The sequence below is a fragment of the Cherax quadricarinatus genome, chromosome 40 (assembly GCF_038502225.1).
Source record: "Cherax quadricarinatus isolate ZL_2023a chromosome 40, ASM3850222v1, whole genome shotgun sequence".
In the NCBI taxonomy this organism is placed as follows: Eukaryota; Metazoa; Arthropoda; class Malacostraca; order Decapoda; family Parastacidae; genus Cherax; species Cherax quadricarinatus.
In genome coordinates this window covers 11,651,687-11,668,219 of record NC_091331.1, presented here as the reverse complement: position 1 = coordinate 11,668,219, position 16,533 = coordinate 11,651,687, and the positions used below count along the sequence as shown (strand labels likewise).

Here is a 16,533-nt window from a genome sequence, read left to right as displayed (position 1 = left end):
TTAATCTTCGAAGTAGACAACTTCTTCAATTAATCTATCCCCTCCTCCAGAGCAGTTTCCTCAGGTGTGGCCTCTTGCTGTTGAAGATGATCTTGCAGCTCATCAGTGGTTAGTTCTTCGTTGTCCTCCTCCACCAACTCTTCCACATCCTCCCCACTAACCTCCAACCCCAAGGACTTCCCCAATGCCACAATTGATTCCACAACTGGCGTAGGATTCCCAGGGTTAGCCTCAAACCCTTCAAAATCCCTTTTGTCTACACATTCTGGCCACAGATTCTTCCAAGCGGAGTTCAAGGTCCTCTTAGTCACTTCCTCCGAAGCCTTACCTATAATGTTTACAGAATTGAGGATGCTAAAGTGATCTCTCCAAAACTCTCTTAGAGTCAATTGAGTTTCTGTGGTCACTACAAAGCACCTTTCAAACATAGCTTTTGTGTAGTTTTTTTTTTTTAAGTTTGCAATGACCTACTGGTCCATGGGCTGCAGGAGAGGAGTGGTATTAGGAGGCAAAAACTTGACCTTAATGAAGCTCATGTCCCCAGAAAGTTGCTCTGCCACATCTGAAGGATGACCAGGAGCATTGCCTAATACCAGGAGGCACTTAAGGTCCAATTTATTTTCCAGGAGGTAATTTTTCACAGTGCGGGCAAATGCATGGTGTAACCAGTCATAGAAAAGGTCTCTAGTGACCCATGCCTTACTGTTTGCCCTCCACATCACACACAGATTAGCCTTGAGGACATTGTTTTTCCTGAACACACTGGGAGTTTCCGAGTGATACACCAATAAAGGGTTCACTTTGCAATCACCACTAGCATTGGAACATATCAACAGAGTAAGCCTGTCTTTCATAGGCTTATGTCCTGGGAGTGCCTTTTCCTCCTGAGTAATGTAGGTCCTGCTTGGCATTTTCTTCCAAAACAGGCCTGTTTCGTCACAAACACTTGTTCAGGTTTCAATTCTTCACTGTCGATGTACTCCTTCAATTCCTTCACATATTTTTCAGCTGCTTTTTGGTCTGAACTGGCAGCCTCACCATGCCTTATCACACTATGTATGCCACTATGATTCTTAAATCTCTCAAACCAAACTTTGCTGTCCTTGAATTCACTCACATCACCACTAGTTGCAGGCATTTTTTTCTAATTAAGTCGTCATGCAACTTCTTAGCCTTTTCACATATGATCGCTTGAGAGATGCTATCTCCTGCTATCTGTTTTTCGTTTAACCACACCAATAACAGTCTCTCAACATCTTCTATCACTTGCGATCTGTTTCGAAAACAAAGTTGCACCTTTGACAAGAACAGCTTCCTTGATTGCCGTTGTCTTGGCCACAATAGTAGCGATGGTTGATTGGGGGTTTTGTGTACAAACTGGCCAGCTTGGAGACACGCACTCCACTTTCATACTTAGCAATGATCTCTCTCTTCATATCCATAGTAATTCTCACCCTTTTTGCTGTAGGGTTGGCACTAGAAGCTTTCTTGGGGCCCATGGTGACTTATTTTGCAGGTGCAATCACTAAAAACGGTGTGATAATATGAAATGTTCCGATTGTATGTTTGGATCCGACCGCGGTGGCTGGCTTGTAAACACTGGCACCCACGGGACAAGTGAGGCGCGCTCAGGCCGCAAGTGGATGCGTCTCGAACGGAATGAATCGCGTTTGGCGAGTTTTTTAGCGCTAGCCTAGGCAAAATTTTTGCGTTAAAATGTATCACTAGCCGGATTTAACTTTATGCGATGCGTTCGTTAGGCGAGGCTCCACTGTACTTTTATTAACTCCACACCTCCTAATTTCCACACTCCGAATTTTCTGCATAATATTTACACCACACATTGCCTTTAGACAGGACATCTCCACAGTTATGGAGGTGGGAAATGCAGTGCCCAGATCCAGAAGGATGGGTTGGAATGTTGCAGTAGGGAATACAATATCATTTGACATGTTAAGTTTACATACTTTTAGCCATACAATTATTGAATAAACAATAGTTTTCTCTGCTCTGGGGCAAGTACTGGTGTTTCTCTGCTCTTGGGCAAGTACTTGTGTTTCTCTGGTCTTGGGCAAGTGCTGGTGTGTGTGTGCTCTGGGGCAAGTACAGTAGGGCCCCACTTATACAGCAGGTTAGGTTCCAGGCTACTGCCTGAAAGCAGACATCGCTGGAAAGCAGAACTCCATTTTTCCCACTTATAACCCCTTTAACCCTTTGACTGTCGCAAGCCCTTTTCTGAAGCTCTCATTCTATGTCGAAAAATATTTGAAAAAAGGAAAAAAAATCTTAGGAAATGATAGTGAATCTTTTCCCGATGGTAATGACACCAAAAGTACAAAATTTAATTGAAAACTTACAGAATTACGCTCTCATGAAGTTAGCAATCTCGGCGATATATACGCATCGTCGATTTCACCGACTTTGAGCCCTATTTTTGGCCAATTCCATTCTTCCAGTCAGCCAAATTCATAGCAGTTTCTATAGAACTCCATTTTTTCTATCAATTGAGTACAAGAAGCTGCCCATTTACCAATTTTAACTACCCAATAAAGTCAGAAATTGGCAATTTGGCCAATTTTACGCAAATTAAAAAGGATGCCAATATCAAAATAGGGTCCAGAATAAACAATGCAGACATTCTTGGCACTAAAATAACATATCCTCTGTTCATTAGACATGCCTCCAGGCCCCTCTTATATTTCTCTTGCTTGCTATTTTGACATTTTATTCACACAAAATAGAATATTTACTGTATTGCAGACTACTGCATTATTGTAAAAATGGTATGAATAATATCAGTGCACTAGTGAAAGAATATTAGACTCTACAGTTGACGTGTATTGGATGTGTGGTGTGATTTGTTTACTCTTGAGCATTTGTAAAAATCGAACATTTTCACTAATTTGAGCTCAATTTCAAGGTCGTTTTTGTCATGAAACTAATCAAAATCACCGCTATTTCTGTAATATGTTTTCCATTCTATCAAATGAGACCATGAAAACGAGAATACAACCATAAATACTATACGAAAATACACCTCAAATTCGGCATTTTAATCCAAAAACACAGTCGGAGTTTTTTTCTTCTCACGCACTACGTGCTGCAGGATTTTTTTTATACTGTGCACACTGACCACACAGACCCATTCTCTCAAATGTGGGCCTACCAGCTTTCTCCTGCTTAATTTGATGCCACTAGAATTATTGAGTATATATAAGTTTGAAACACTGGCAAAGGGTTAAGGGGGCTCCTTGTCATGGTAAAGAGGCTATCAGTCTGAGGAATTGGACCTCTTGGTCGTCTTCTTCCAACCAAACCTAATTACCCCCCAATCCTCCTTTCCCTATCCCTTCCTCCCCATACACTCACTTTTTTTCCTTCCCTCCCCTCTCCCAACCTTCCTCTTTTTCCCCATCACATTTGTAGCCCCTGGGAACCTTCCCTCTGGCATTGCGATTTCTAGGTGGGAGGTGGCATGCTGTGGTTCGTCCCCCTCCGCGAGGTTCCTCAGGGGTGGTGTGGTTTGCCGTGGAATCTAAATTGTCTGAGGATACCCTACTCCCTTCCCGGTTTCTGGGTCATGGGCAGGGTGCCCTTTGGATAATGGGTGTATCTCCGGAAGCTGCCTGTCGGTTCTGGTAGGTGGCAGCCGAAGGAGGTATGCTTTGTGGCGGGTTTCCAACAGTCCTCTCTTTTGTCTGCCGAGGTAGCTCAGTAGATGTGAGGGTGCTATCCCGGAGCGCTGGTTTACTGGCATGAAGGGTAGAGTATGGCACGGGTTCTACACTGCATCTTTACTGCCAGTGGGCACGAGGCCCTCTCGGATGAGGGGGGGAGCTTTCAGCCCCTCCATGCCTCCTAGCAACTGTCCCTCTGCTGTCCCTCTTTTTTTTTTTTTTTCTTGGATTGCCCACCTCCCTCGGGTCAGACCGCCCGCAGTTCTACTCGTAAGCATCCACAACAATGTACTGACAACAGTATGTCAGTGACCACTCAAAAACAACCTACACGACACTCACTACCTTTGAATGCTGGACTAACAAGTACATAAATGAACAAAATTCTTTTCTTTACAAACGACATCTCAAACTGATTATCTTACTGACCATGGAATTGTTAAAGCTCTTTTACAGTATGTTGGCCAAAATGTATGTTTCCACGCTCCTCGAAGCGGTGCGCATGTCATAACAGTGCAGAATTTAGAGCAAGCTCATGCCCTCTCCCACATCACTTCCGTAGATAACATACCAGTCACCGTTCATAAGCACACTACTCTTAATTCTTGCAGTGGTACTGTGATTTTGCCACATACCATTGTACAGTGATTTTTTTGTCTTGGAGCGAGGATATTTTAGAACAATTAGCCCTTCAGAACCTCCCTATCCTCAAGGTAGTTACGTATATCCTGCCTGCTCATGGGTGGAGGTGCTTTCCTGGTAATGTTGCTCGTTTAACCTTCGACTGCCGTGAGCTTCCGTCCTCTGTCTATTGCAGGCCATTGCCTAGAGTCCGTCAAGTTGCTCCCACGCCCCAACAGTGTTGTAATTGCTGGCGTTTTGGAGACCCCGCTAAACATTGCAGGTGTGGCAGAATGCCCGGTCTGCGGAGCAGCAGATCATTCCAATACGTCGTGTAGTCTTCCCCCTCTTGTCTTAATTGCAGGGAACCTCATCCTTCCTCACCCACCCTGTTGCCACATTTATCGCAATGAACGAGAGATCCGTTATCTTAAGGAGCGTGAGGGCCTCGCTTACACTATGGCTCTCTCTCAGCTCTGCCTTCAAGGTAAACTCCCTCGTGTCCCGTATGCTTGGGTAGCCCGAAGATCTCCAACCTTCGCACCACTTCCTACTTCTATTTCTTCATTTCACTTGCTTCTCAGTCTACGAAACCTAGCAGACCTACACTTTCTTCATGTTCATCACCTATTCAAAATATATCTGCCTCGGAGCCTCGTTCTCATCCTCTTTCCAGCTCTCACACGAAGGTAGAGGTTCACCCTTTCCCTCGTGTAGTCCCCTCTTCTCCTGTTCCTCCCGTGTTCCTCTATAGTTACCCTCCAACTTCCTTCCTCTCCTGTTACACTGCAGGCCTCTTCTACCCCAGTCGACGCATCTCTCCAGGTTCATGTTCCCTGCCCCCCCCTCAGACCTCTTTGGTTGCCTCTGTAGTTCCTCTGACCTTACCTTGCAACGCCTCTCCTGTCTCTGACATCATGACATCGTCGGCTTCCTCAGTGACTGAGATGTTAGACGCTATTTCCAGCTATATTGCGGAGACGACACCTCTGATGGACACCATGACTCCCTCTACCCCTTCTATTTCACAACATTCTATTCCTCTGCAACATTCACATTCTTCCTTGCTTACACACTTACCGTTACCCCCACGTGTTGACTTTACAGATCCTAATAGCCCATAGGTTTTATCATTTCTTATTGTTGCCAATTTTATTTCTGTACATAATGTCTTTTACAGTGGAATATTCATGGCCTTAGGGGCAATCGGGGAGAACTCCAAAGTGTTGCTCTCCCAGTTGTCCCCCAGTATGTGTTGGGTTGCAAGAGCCCAAAATTCATTCTGTGGTCATTCGCCCTGTTTTGGGCTACGTGCTATTATATTCTTCAGATCCTTTACCTGATGAATCTTTTAATGAAAGCGCGCTTATTGTGCGCGTTGATATACCGTATCAACAAGTTTTTATTCGTTTCCAGCTGCATTATACTGCAGCTTGGATTTATTTACACAGATGGTTTACAGTTTGCTCTATCTTTCTCCCTCCTGTGCATTCTGTATCTCCGATATTGCATTTTTAATTTCTTCTCTACCTCTGCCCATCTTGCTGTTGGGTGACTTTAACGCTCACCACCACCTGTGAGGAGGGTCTCACTGCGACTCGTGGTGATCAGTTGGAGAGACTTCTCGCTTCTCACCCTTGTCAGGTTTTAAATACAGGTGCTCCTACCCATTCTGACTTGCACTCAGTCTCTCCTGCGTTGATCTTTCTATCAGTTCCTCGCCCCTTACACTTGATTACAAGTGATCTTTTCTTCCAGATTTACATGATAGTGATGACTTTCCTATCCTTCTTACTTTTGCTACATATACCCGACCGTTTCGTAACCTTCGTTGGCAGTTTGCTCAAGCAGTTTGGTAATTATACTCCCCTCTTACCACCTGTTGCAAGGACCCCTTTCGTCATTGTTGATAAACTGGCGCACCAATTTTCGACCTTAGTCCTGACTGCGGTGACTCGTTCTATCCCCCAAACCTCAGGTAAACATTCTCAGACATGCGTACGTTGGTGGTCTCCTACATGCGCCCACGCGGTGCATTTAAAATGTGCTGCATGGGGCCATTATCAATATAACTGTACCGTGGAGCATCTGTTGGATTTTAAGCGGGCAAGGGCAGTTGCTTGCCGCATCATACTCAATGCTAAATGCGCTTGTTGGCAAGACTACGTGTCTACCATTACCTCGTCTTCCCCTATGTGTGCGACTTGGAAAAAGGTACGGAAATTGTGTGGTAAGTATGCTCTGGACCCAGCTCCCGTTTTGCGGGTTGCTGGAGTTGATGTCGCAGAACCTTTAGAAGTTGCCACACAAATTGGGAACTATCTTGCCCATATCTCCCGAGGGCTTCACCTCTGTCCCTCATTTCTTGCATCTAAACCTACCAAAGAGCAATTGCCCTTAGATTTCTCCTCCGATGAATTGGAGCCGTGTAACATACCTTTTACTCTTCTAGAATTAGTCCACGCTTTCCATGTGCCAGCCGTCAGCACCGGGACCTGATGATATTCACATCAGTATGCTACACCATCTCCATTCTATGGCCCTTCCCGTTCTTTTACGTCTTTTAAATCTAATTTGGGAGTGAGGGGTTCTCCCACAACACTGGAAATCAGCTACTGTACTACCATTTTGCAAACCTGGCACCACAGGGCTTGACACCTCTCACTATCGTCCCACTGCCCTGACCAGTGTGGTCTGCAAGGTGATGGAATGATTGGTGAATAGACGTCTGATGTGGTTCTTAGAGACACACAATAGCCTTTCCCCTCGCCAATATGGCTTTCGCAAAGGCCACTCTACTTTAGACCCCTTGCTCCACTCGATACATTTATTCAAAATGCCTTTGTTAACAACCACTCTGTCCTAGCGGTCTTTTTTGATCTAGAGAAGGCATATGACACCACTTGTAGGTATAACATTCTAGCCCAAGCCCACTCCTTAGGCCTCTGCGGTAATCTACCAAACTTCATTGCTGCTTTCTTGTCCGATGTACATTTTCGGGTCCATATTGGCGCCTCACTTTCCTCGAACTTTGTTCAAGCTGAAGGAGTCCCGCAAGGTTGTGTCCTCAGTACTGCTCTTTTTCTCTTAGCTATAAATGACCTACCTTCCATTCTTCCTTCACATATTTGGTCATCACTTTGTTGATGACTTCGCTATAGCTTACTTGGGCGTTGACTGTCGACTGGTAGCGGCCTCCCTTCAGGTAGTGATACACACACTCCCATTGGACCACTTCTCATGGCTTTAAATTTTCCAGTACGAAAACTCGATTCATTACCTTCACTAGACGCCTGCTTATACTGGATACTCCCTTGTACTTACACGGTTCACATATTCCGATGTGTGATGCAGTCAGGTTTCTGGGCTTGCTCTTTGACTGCCGGCTGACGTGGAAACCTCGCATTTCTTCATTAAAGACAACTTGCCATAGTCGACTATATCTCCTTAAGGCTCTTGCACATCGTTCATGGGGAGCAGATCGTTGCACTTTCCTCCATTTGCATTCCACCCTAGTCTTGTCCAAGCTAGATTATGGTGACCAGATCTATTCTGCAGCTTCTCCTGCAACTCTAAGTTAGATCCTATTCATCACCAAGGTCTCCGCCTGTGCCTTGGTGCCTTTCATCCGTCACCTGTTGAGAGCCTCTATACAGAGGCGAATTTTCCATCCTTGTCTGAGCACCGTGATGCTCATTGCCTTCACTATTATGTTCGATCCCATGACCTCTATAATTCTTCCGTAAATAAGATAGTCGCTGATGTTAGTAAACGTTCTTTATTTGTTTGTCGCCTGTTTACTCCGTCCCTTTTCTCTCCGCCTACATTCACTTGTCTTCTCTTCAGTTACCACCTGTGTGTTCATGTAGCCTCTCACTTTTCCCTGCCCTCTTGAGAGGTTCTGGCAGTTCATGTCTTTTCTTTCCCACTGCCATGCGCGACAGCCCAACTACATTTGGTGGCTTCACGCTCTTTTTCTTCAACACTTCCACTCTCATTCTCATGCTATCACAGTGTACACTGATGGTTCTAAGTCTTCGGATGGCGTTGGATTCGCAGTAGTGTTTCTGGACAGTGTCGTGCGAGGGCATTTATTACCCTCGGCTAGCATTTTTACGGCTGAATTGTATGCCATTCTTGTAGCACTTATCCATATTGCATCTATGTCTGTGTCACCATTTGTGGTTGTTCCAGACTCCCTTAGTGCTTAACAGGCTATACGGAAATTTGATACACCTCACCCCCTAGTTCTTCGTATCCAACTTTGGTTGCGCCGTATCTCTAGCAGACACAGAGATATCATTTTTTGCTGGGTCCCTGGTCATGATGACATAGAGGGCAAAGAACAGGCAGACACTGCTGCGCAGTCAGTACATGACCTCCCAGTTTCATATAGAGGTGTTACATTCACAGACTATTTTGCTGTAATTGCTATCCGTCTTCACACCCGTTGGCAACAACGTTGGTTTGATCTGCTCCATAACAAACTTCATTCTGTTAAGCCGAGTGTAGGTTTCTGGCCGTCTTTTTGTCATCACTGTCGAGGTTGGGAGACTACTCTCTCCCATCTTCGCATCGGCCACACTCGTCTTACTCACGGGTATCTCATGGAGAGGCTTCCTGTTCCTCTCTGTGAGAATTGTCAAGTTTCAGTATCTGTTAGCCACATTCTGTTGGACTGCCCACTCTATCAATGAGCACGCAGAATTTACCTCCAATGTCATCTCCGCTCTGCTGCTCTTTCTTTACTTTCCCTTCTTGCTGACAGACCCTTCTTTAATCCAGACTCTCTCATTGCCTTTTTGACAGCAACTGATTTACTACACAAATTCTGATGATGATGTCTCTGGCATTCTTCTCATCCCTTTCCACCTTAATCTCTAGCTACCCTCTACCCCTGCACTATCCACTGTCTTGCTACACTTCATAACCTCGTAATTATCCCTTTCCCTCTCCCTACCCTTGCATCCTTCCCTGCCCTGCTGCACTGTATAACCCTTGTGGTTTAGCACTTCTTTTTTATTATAATAATAGACACTGTTTAAAGGCTAAAATACAGTTGATTAAGTTTATAATCACCATCCATAATCACCAACCATAATCAACATCTTACCAGAAGATATCAGAAATATGGCTGGAACAAGTGTGGAAGCCTTCAAGAGGAAACGGGACAAGTATCTTCACCAGGTGCCAGATCAACCAGGCTGTGATGGATATGTGAGGCAGTGGGCCTCCAGCAGCAACAGCCTGGTTGACCAGACCCATGGCTGGGCTCACTTGTCAAGACTTGGAAGAGTATAAGCATAAGATATTTTTTCTCTAGACACTCAAATACTGGACTTACACTTATATGCAGAACTGTCAACTAAAACGGGCAATTAATAGTTCAGTTTTGAAAATATCCAAATTTTACAGCATAGGAATTCTTTTTCATTTATGGTACAATACAGTAGGAATCTTGAGGTTGTGTACCATACTTCTAAGACACATTTCAGAAAGATGACCTGATAAATTGTTAAATATTTTTAAAAAGATTCTCGAAGGTAATAATGATTAATATAAACTGCAGAGCTGACAATATGTTTAGTAGACATCTCCATATTTTTTTTTTTTTTTTTTTTTTTTTTGTTAATTCTCTAGCATAAAATTTTAATGAAGTTGTGTACTGTAATGTGTTATGAGTAAGGTAAGAAGGCAAGACATGGAATAGTCTGTTTACCTTGGCTGACAATAATTGTGACAATGCCTGTTGAAAGTTAAAAGTGGATTACCACATTCTGGAGAGCCAATGGGAATGTCCTGTTAAATATTCAGAGTATTGTAATTGGCGTAAGGAAATGCTGGCATAAAGTAAACCACCACCACATTTTACCACATAAAGTTCAAGCTTCAGCTAGAGCTAGAGAGGCAACTTGTAGTAGCCTTCTCCCAGCAGGTAACTGAGAACAATTAAGCAAGTATTGCTTCTTCCACCTGCAGTTACTCGATTCCAACTGCTCAGATATGAATTAGAGCTGAAAAAGATAAAAGTTGTTTGCTGCCTGCAAAGCCATTAATGTATTTAAGCTACTGGGAACATTTCAAAGAATCAAAAATGGATTCTCTGGAGTGAAGGAAAGAGAAGTGCTTGATAATATACAGGAGGGCCCCATTTGCACTGATCTAAGACCCTTGTAGGTTCAGCACTTTTTTTTTATTATACTCTAATAATAATGTACTGCTCTAAGCTTCACAACCCCATACAGTAAGTGAAAATTGCCAGCAGGTGGAAAAGATGCATCTAAAGTGCCTGATAATGTGTTTACACTATCATATATTAAGTGTTCAATACAGCTAGGCATACAAAAGCAGATAAAAAAGCAAAATAAATACACAGTACATACAATACTTGCTTTAAAATAAGGAGCCAGTTGTCCTTCCCTTATGCAGCTATTGCATGAAAATGGTGTAAAAGCAGTAAAACCATTGAATGTAATGAACAATGGCTCAGTTGAAAGCCAACAAAAATGTGAAACACCAAAGAGATGGTGCTATGTATGTGAGTTTACACAATATACTGGGGTAAGAGAAATAGAAGGAAATGTCAGATAGATCCAGTGAAATTCAGGAGTTCCATGGGCAAAGTAAGAGAACACTCAACATCAGTGCCCAAGACTCTTCAGCCTGCCACTAGTAGGTATCATAAACACTGCTGGAACAACTGTAGGAATTTTCAAGAAAACTATCTCCACCTCTGCCAAGTGCCAAAACACTCAAGCTGTGATGGATATGTGAGTCAGCGATGTGTCTACAGATACTGATGGTAAAACTGGCATTTGACTGAAAAACTCGGCCAGGTCAGGCAATAAAATCTCAAAACCGGTTACAGGATAGTTTAAAATTTCTGAATGCATTCCCATGTGTTAAATAAAAATGTCATGATACCCAAATTGGAAATTGGAATCTTGTTTAAAAATCAAAATTCATTCCAGATTTGAAGTTTGCATTTCTGATAATGAAAGAGAGCATTGTAGCTGCAGAGCATATAGTGATTATTTCATTTTTCCCTTGTGGCTGACTGTCATTGTTATGGTTTGAAAAACCAGTGTCACTGCATATTACTATGCTTTCCTATGATATTTGCTTTCTTGCATGAATGATGGGAAGCTTTTTTTTCAGTACTACTTGTAGTTACTAACCATTGGCTTTTAGTATGCAAAACTGTGATTATTTGAAAAGTTTGTATAGAGTACTATGACATTTGTCTTCATTGTGTTAACTATGTGCATGTTTAATGTAAGTCTTCATTATTCTCTTCAATTTTTTGGGTAGTCTGTACATAAGTCAGAAATTTGTATTTTGTGATTTCATTTTCCTGTAATCTGATTTTCTGATGTTTGTAAACTGTTACGATGACTAACATAGTGACATAACCCAAATTTGACTGAATTGGTAGTCCTTCAGTTTACTGAATTATCTCGTTTCCACAGCAGCGTGTTGACATCGTGACTACGCCGACTACACAACGGACAGTTACGGACAGCCAACACATCGACCTAATACTACCCTAACCAACCAACGATCCAATGAACCAACCAACCCCCTGTACCTTTAGACAACCACCTCCAACAGTCATGTTCCCAGTGACGCCCAACACTTCTGTAACAAACTTGCAAATGACTTAGCCAATGGGCTGTAGTGTACATGTGACTACACACAGTGACTTAATTATAGATGAATGTGCAGCTAAATGCACATGCATGACACTTTTATATTATGGTAACTAAGGGGGTGTTGGACTGGATAAACTAAATACTGGCTGTAAGAAGTATTGTCTAAACTTGGAACTATGGTATGACAAAGTGGTTTTATAAAGGAAGTGTTGATTATATAGGGTCCTATATGTATGGAGAATAGCTCACTGTTGTGTATCATGTAAAATGTGATGCATTGTAGATTAGTAGATATCCATTAGTGTGTGTAATTCAGTATTACATTTAGGTGTAATTTTGTTAAAAAATTTTCACTTTTTTCAGTCATAAATGTTAAAAAGTTTTTAGGGGCAGTATTTGAATAATGAATGGGATGTGTTATGGCTCCTTGTTTAACATCAGACATGTTGAGTTTATTTTTTTCTCCAGTACATTAATGCTTATTTGAGCATTTGCAGGACTACACAAACAATTTTGACTGGGGGACTTTGTTTATATTATGCCTTTAATATAATTAAGTCTTAATATAGGTATCTCGTAGGTTGAAATCAGTTTTACTTGGTAAAATGAAATTTGAGACTGCCACCCTCCTTACCCCCACCTCCTGCTTCTCCAACCAGACAGAAGTAAGTATGGTCTTGGTTATCAAATTTCTTATCTAGTTTTGCACCATAAGAGGACCTGTATGACATGATTTTACTGTTATGACTCACATTCCATTTCCATCTCAAACAGCTGCACAGTAGTCCTGAATGGCAGTTTGTGTTGTGTTACTAGCAGTGTGTTTTAACATTTGTATAAGTGATTACAAATTGTGGACAGACATAGTTATTACAGTTATTAAAGGAAACCTGCCACAAAGAGCTTTTTATATTCCTTACAGAGACAGCTAAAGTAATGGGCATATGTTGTGTAATAGGGTCAATTGAAATAGGGTAGGAAAGCATGTAGGCAGGGTATGTTGGTTGGTGTTGGCATTTTGTAAATACCTGGAGAAGCAGAAGCCGCCCAATTTTAGTTAAATGGTGGTTAACTGTTAGTAAAGTGGCTTCTAAGCACTTTAATCTGTCTGAGTCACTTATGGATAATTAGCTCAGCCACACCCCACTTCATAACATATCCCAGGCTACCTTTGTCAGATGCAGGTGGTAGGATTGTAGCTGCTAAGTGTGTTTATTTTCACTGATTAAGTTTGACAAACCTTGTCATTACACAAAGGTATTTTCACATTTCCCATTGGATAAAACATGACTTCTGGACTGGTGAATGGGTCATCTTTCTGCCTCATATGCACTAGATCTTAATTAGTGGTAAAGGAGTTAATGGCTTTCTTAAGTAGGTTACTGGAAATTGTAATGGAAACATTAGTTGCCATGCTTCTGACTGGTGTCACACTGTATCTGGTAGGTCCTGCATTTGGAGTTTTAAGTTTTTGTCAAAGATGCATGTCACCTGTTTCTACTAGTTGGCAAAAGTGGCATCTAATGCTTCCGTTAGTATTTCTAGTAACCTACCCAAGGTGGCTACTAACTCTTCCACCACTATAAAAGATTTAGTGAAGAAGAGGCAGAAAACCAACTCAGTCACCAGGGCAAGAGTCAGTCATACCCTATGGAGGGTAAGAAATGCATAGCTGAAATTGCAAGGTCCCTCAGACTGAATCTGCAAACATAAATGCTCTTATAGCTGTTATCTTACCAACACCTGTGTCCAGCAGAGGCAACCAAGGACATCTCATAAAGTGGGTTGAGGCTAAGCTAGTTATTTGCATGTAACCTATGCAGACAAGAAATGCTTGGATGCTGCCTTAATAGTAATCTCCAATACCACCTCACAAAAAAAATTGGGTAGCTTTGTCATCTCCAAGTATTTGGCAGTTAAGATGCTGCAAAACTTGGGCACTATTACAAGCCGACACTCTTTTCTTACTTCCTACCCTAGTTTACCTGACCCCATTTCATTATATATGCCTCTTGTTACTTTAGCTCTGTCTGTACCGGGACTGAAGAAGTCACTCGTGGGAAAATTTAATACACGGCATAACTGTACGTGTGTGTCTTGGTCCATCCACATCTTGTCAGTATCACCATACTTTGCACAACCTGACTTCAAATTGTTAAAGTATAATGAAATACTTTTGTGTTCAATCATCAGGTGTTTGCAGGATATTGCTCTTGTTTTGGATGGAATGTCTTGATGCCTTTCAATTGGTACAAGTCTGTTAACGTTGTTGGATAATCTTGTAAAATGTGTGTAAAAGGCTACACTTCTATTGTTAAGCAGCTTGTTAGATATAATGTATTGCATGATGTTACTGATGTAACTGCATTCTTTTTAATTCATTTCTTATCTAAGGCATTTTGTTTGGCAGCAAATTTTAGGTTGCATAAAGTATATGTATGCAAATTTGATTGAAGTCATGAGAAATAATAGTTGGCTTGTTTAAACTTTTTTAGTCAGTCTTTAATTATAAAGTCTAAAGTGGGTTTCTAGTTATACAGTATATAAACTTCATTTAAATTTTGAAAGCCATGTCTAAAGCCCTTACAACTATATTCAGTGGCAAAAATAATGACTTAAATGACTCAGCAGACAGACTTAGGAACAGACTTAAAAGATCTGACAATTAGCAGTCAAAATCTCGGAATCCAAAAATATGAATTACATTATTTATTATTAAGATTCATTTGACTGGTTTGAGGACCACTTTGGCTATTATTTATATCATGAAATATGCCCACTTTTTTTTTTACAGTGGTTATGCTGTTATTATGCCAAGACAAATTATTAAAAAGGGGTTTCTGGCTTATTGACTTTAATCCCATAGACCCAACAGTACGACTGAGGTTGAGTTTACATAATAAGAACTGTATTGGAACTTGAAGGTATATTTTTTTCCTCTTTAATTTCTGCTTAGCAGCATTAATTTCAGGTAAGACACATATGCAACAGTTAGGTATCTTTATTTCGATTAAAAAAAAAAAAGGAGGTATCTTTATTTCGAAACGTTTCGCCTACACAGTAGGCTTCTTCAGTCGAGTACAGAAAAGTTGATAGAAGCAGAAGATACTTGAAGACGATGTAATCAGTCCATCACCCTTAAAGTTTTGAGGTGGTCAGTCCCTCAGTCTGGAGAAGAGCATTGTTCCGTTGTCTGAAACAATATGAAGTTGAAGTGACAGGATGGAGCCTTTATATAGTGCCAGGAGGTGAGACGTAGGTTGCTTTGGGAGGGCAGGTCCCTCTCAAACTCAGCCGTTCTCACTAGTAGAGGTCGAAGTTGATGGTCTGTACCAAGATACCCTTGTGTTGCAGTGTCTGACAGAATGAACATTAAAATGGTATAAAATACCGACAGATTGTTAGGTAAGACACATAAAGATACCTAACTGTTGCATATGTGTCTTACCTAACAATCTGTCGGTATTTTATACCATTTTAATGTTAAGCATTAATTTCCTTTACTGTTTTTATAATGTGAACTGGCCATGACTTAAATCACTTGTACCTGTTTGGGAACTTAAGTCAGTGTCTTCAGTCATTTTTTTTTTAAAATGATGGGCAGTGTCCCAGAAAATTATTTATGTAAATATTATTTAAGTGGTGAGTCATTCTCGAGTCACCAAAGGTGCACAAATGAAAGATAAAGTAGTACAACTGCATTTCCATTAAACTGCTAATGTCCCTTGTATTCACTTGCTATTTGTGCCAGGAATATGCCAAGAGTTTTGTTATTTGCCCCAAGCTTGGTTGTGTGTGAAATATTGATGTACATAGTCATTTTTGTGGTAATTCATTTTAATAATTGCAAAGAAATATGCAAATACAAGATTAAAGTGTTTGTCAATGTATATGTTAGGCAAAAAGCAAAATATTAAGAGTTTTTTCTTAGAAAGTTCCATGTATTTTCACTTAGAAAATAAGGCTTATATTTACATAAAGTATAAAGGAAATAAAATAAAACAAACATGAATTATTTTATTATCATGCTTCTTTGTTATTCAGAGAGATGCAAAACATGAAGAATGCTTACTCATTAGTAAATTATAAATTGTTAAATATGTTGGACAATAAGTTTTTAACATGTATGCACATGTTAATCATGTTACTGAACTTTTTTGTTTAATGTTCTTTGATATGCCGTCTACTGTATGCTGAAGATTGAGACACTTATGCAGCATATGGGAATCTTTATTCAGGAAACGTTTTGCCACACAGTGGCTTCATCAGTCCAATACAAAGAGGAAGGCGCAAGGAGAGGAGGAGTATGAGGTAATCAGTCCCTCAGCCTGGAGTCGATGTGTTCAGTCCATCAATCTTGTAGAATGTACAGCATAGGGCCGTAGACGTGGCTTATATACTGTAGTGAGGTGAGGTGAAGCAGGCGGAGGCGGGGTCATAGTGGTACCATCCACTAGTCGAAGTAGGTCTTTGTCCGAAGGTTGAACAAGTGTTGAAGAATTCTTTGTAACAAGATCCCATGATGCTGCAGTGTCTGACAGTTGTGATGAATGGTTTGAAAAACCTCACCTCACTACAGTATA

General features: G+C 41.3%; 1 protein-coding gene across 6 annotated transcripts in view; it reads left to right on the top strand.

The window, feature by feature from the left end:
- Window positions 1-15,958, top strand: part of LOC128687170 (RNA-binding protein 45) — a 150,564-nt gene extending 134,606 nt beyond the window's left edge. For 5 of the 6 annotated variants that reach the window (XM_070092704.1, XM_070092706.1, XM_070092707.1 and 2 more), the window contains one exon: window positions 11,768-15,958. The gene's annotated coding sequence lies outside the window, so the exon portion shown is untranslated. The remainder of the gene's footprint in view (window positions 1-11,767) is intronic. The other variant, XM_070092703.1, reaches the window with a different exon arrangement.
- Window positions 15,959-16,533: the final 575 nt, after the last annotated feature.